Source organism: Lactuca virosa, chromosome 4 (assembly GCF_052849685.1).
Source record: "Lactuca virosa cultivar CGN04683 chromosome 4, Lactuca_virosa_CGN04683_v6, whole genome shotgun sequence".
Classification (NCBI taxonomy): domain Eukaryota; kingdom Viridiplantae; phylum Streptophyta; class Magnoliopsida; order Asterales; family Asteraceae; genus Lactuca; species Lactuca virosa.
This window is the reverse complement of record NC_136429.1, coordinates 525,379,783-525,383,727: the sequence shown is the minus strand read 5'-3', so window position 1 is coordinate 525,383,727 and position 3,945 is coordinate 525,379,783.

Here is a 3,945-nt window from a genome sequence, read left to right as displayed (position 1 = left end):
CGTACGTGCGCGCGCCCCCCGCATTTGATGCATGCTTCTACGCCCTGCGTACGCCAAGACTACACCCAACGTACGTGTTATGGGAGGCCCAACACCTTGGCCATTTGCTTAAGTCCAATCCAATAGTCCTTTTATCTATATTTGACCCAACTATAATTTCTAGAAATAATTAATAATTGATACCTCAAAGTTGGTCGTTACAATTCACCCCTACTTGAATTAGACTTCGTCCTCGAAGTCTGCTGTTGCTGCTTCCGGGAATAACTCCGGGTAGTGCTCCCACATCTCCTCCTCGGGCTCCCATGTCCATTCTGAACCCTTTCTGTGCTGCCACTGCACCTTCATTAGTTCGACTTTCTTGTTCCTTAGCTCCTTCGGCTTGCGATCCAGAATCGCCACTGGCTTCTCGATGTAATTCAGGCTGTCATCCACCCGAATGTCCTCCAAAGGTACTACCGCTGACTCATCTACTAGGCACTTCCGAAGCTGAGAAACATGGAACGTGTTGTGGAATTGGCTGAGCTCTGCTGGAAGATCTAATCGATAAGCATCCCGACCTACCCGGGCCAAAACCCTAAACAGACCAATGAACCTGGGGCCCAGCTTGCCTCGCTTCCGAAATCTGATGACACCCTTCCATGGAAACACTTTCAGGAGGACCATATTGCCCACCTGGAATTCCAAGTCCGAACGCCGCCTGTCGGAGTAGCTCTTCTGCCGGCTTTGAGCAACCCGAAGCCTGCTCCGGATTTGCTGAATCTGCTCTGTGGTCTTGAGTACTACCTCCGTACTCCCCATGACCCTCTGACCGACCTCACCCCAACAGATTGGGTTCCTACACTTCCTCCCATAGAGCATCTCAAAGGGAGGCCGGTCTATACTGGAGTGATAACTGTTGTTATACGCAAATTCCACTAACGGAAGATACGTCCCAACTGCCACCGAAATCTAACACGCATGCGCGTAGCATGTCCTCGAGAGTCTGAATCGTCATCTCTCTTTGGCCGTCCGTCTGAGGGTGGAAAGCGGTGCTGAAATGGAGACGAGTACCCATCTCCTCGTGAAACCGCTTCCAAAACCGGGAAGTAAAATGGACATCTCGGTCTGACACCACCAAGACAGGCACTCCATGACATGCCACTATATCTCTCACATAAATCTCGGCCAACTTCTCAGCTGATATGCTCTTCTGGATCGGTATGAAATGAGCACTCTTGGTCAACCGGTCCACGATGACCCATATCGAATCGACCCCACGTGCGGTCCTGGGAAGCTTAGTAATGAAATCCATGATGATATCCTTCCATTTCCACACGGGAATGTATAACGGCTGCATCTTTCCGTGTGTCCTCTGGCGCTCCGCCTTGACCTTCCTGCAGGTCAGGTACCTCTCTACGTACCAAGCTACGTCCCGCTTCATGCAGGGCCACCAGTAATCGGGTCGAAGATCTCTGTACATCTTCGTCGCCCCTAGATGGATGGTGAACCGAGACTTGTGGGCCTCATCCATCAACACCTGCCGTACTCCACCCCAATACGGTACCCAGACCCTCCCATGCAGGGTCAACAATCCTCGGCTATCGTAATCCAATGAGGCAACTCGACCCACAATCCTTTCACACTTCTGGTGCTTCTCCTTCATGCCCTCGACTTGTGCCTCCCTAATCTGCTCTAGTAGTGGAGTAATCACTTTCATCCGCAAACAGATATCTCGGATCGGTTCCGCTACCGCCTTGCGGCTCAGGGCGTTGGCCACTATGTTGGCCTTGCCCGGGTGGTAAAGAATCTCACAGTCGTAATCCTTAACCACGTCTAACCACTGACGCTGCCTCATGTTCAGATTCGGCTAATCCATGAGGTACCTCAAACTCTTTTGATCCGTGTAGATAGTACACCGGACCCCTTAGAGGTAATGACGCCAAATCTTGAGGGCGCACACCACCACCCCCAGCTCTAAATCCTTCGTCGGGTAGTTAGCCTGGTGAGGCTTCACCTGTCGCGAGGCATAAGCTATCACACGCCCCCGCTGCATCAATACTGCTCCCATACCTGTGATCGAAGCGTCACAATAGACTACGAAGTCATCTACTCCCTCTGGCAGGGTGAGAATCGGTGCTTCGCACAGTCGCTGCCTGAACGTCTCGAAGGCTGATTGCTACTCAGGACCCCATCAAAACACCATCTCTTGTAATACCCTGCCAAACCCAGGAAGCTCCGAATCTCAGATGGAGACTTCGGGACCTCCCACTGCATCACGACCTCTATCTTGACCGGATCAACTAATATGCCCTTCTGGTTGACGAGGTGCCCCAGAAACTGCACCTCATGCAACCAGAACTCACACTTTGAGAACTTTGCGAAAAGTCTCTCCCTCCTCAAAGTCTCTAGCGCCTCCCTCAGGTGATCCTCATGCTGCTCCCGAGTCTTCGAATAAACCAAGATGTCGTCAATGAATACTATTACAGACCGATCCAGCATCGGTCTGCACACGCGGTTCATGAGGTCCATGAACACGGCTGGAGCATTGGTGAGCCCAAACGGCATCACCACAAACTCATAATGACCATAGCGGGTCCTAAAAGCGGTCTTCTGCACATCATCATCTCTGACCCGCATCTGGTGATATCCGGACCGTAGATCAATCTTGGAGAACCAAGATGCTCCCTGAAGCAGGTCGAACAACTCATCTATCCTCGGGAGTGGGTAACGGTTCTTCACCATCACCTTATTCAGCTCCCGATAGTCTATGCACATACGGTGCGACCCGTCCTTCTTCTTTACAAACAGGATCGGGGCTCCCCATGGTGAACTACTCGGCTTAATAAAACACTTGTCTAGCAGCTCCTGCAGCTGCGTAGACAACTCCTGCATCTCGGGAGGAGCCAACCGATATGGTGCCTTGGCTATCGGAGCCGCACCAGGGACCATGTCTATCCGGAACTTAACCTGTCTCTCTAGAGGTATCCCAGGAAAATCCTCTGGGAATACGTCCGGATACTCTTGTACTACTGGAACATCATCGACTGTCGTCTTACCCTTATCCTGGGTATCCATGACGTAAGCAACATATCCTGCGCAACCCTGCTGAAAGTAGCGCCTCGCCCTTGCTGCTGAACAAAGAATCGGCACGCGCTGTGGTCTCTCTCCCTGAATCACTAACTCTCCCCCACTGGGAGTACGAACCCTCACAAGCTGCTGCTCGCAGTCGATCACTGCCCCATTGGGGCTCGCCCAATCCATACCCACGATAACCTTATTCCCTCGCAGGGGAATAGGAACCAAATCCACTGAAAACTGCTCATCAAATAACCGAAGTGTACATCCCTTATGAACTCTCGCGACCGTGACGGTCCTATCATCCGCTATCTCAACGTCGAGTGGGCAATCCAGCTCCCCCGGAGCTCGGCTAAATCGCTTGCTAAGTGCAAGCGACACAAATGATCGACTAGCCCCCGAATCAAACAATATTATGGCTGAAATGTCGTTCACCAGGAACGACCCTATAAACAACACATAAACATGAGTAATAATCAAAAGTAATAAGGAGAAGATGGAGAAAATACATACCAGTAACCATATCCGGAGTCGCTCGTGCCTCCTTTGCTGTCAACTGGAAGGCTCTACTTTTCGCCACTGGCGCCTCAGCACAACCCTGCCGGTCGTCTGTAATCCTCAGTGTGGCCGGAGCGGGTGTGACATCCCCATTTTCACGGCCAGAAAAGACCGATTTTTTGTTTATGCTTTATAAAAATCAGAGTACCTCTTTTAATAAAAATGTTGCGGAATTTGTTCCCAGTAAAACATGATAAATATGTTATCAAAGAATTTCTGAAGAAAAGTATTTTTGTTCATTTTAAAACATTTGGGATGTCATCGTCAATACAGAAACATAAGCATAAACAGAACTTACATTCATTATCACTAGTGATTTATATCTCCTTAATC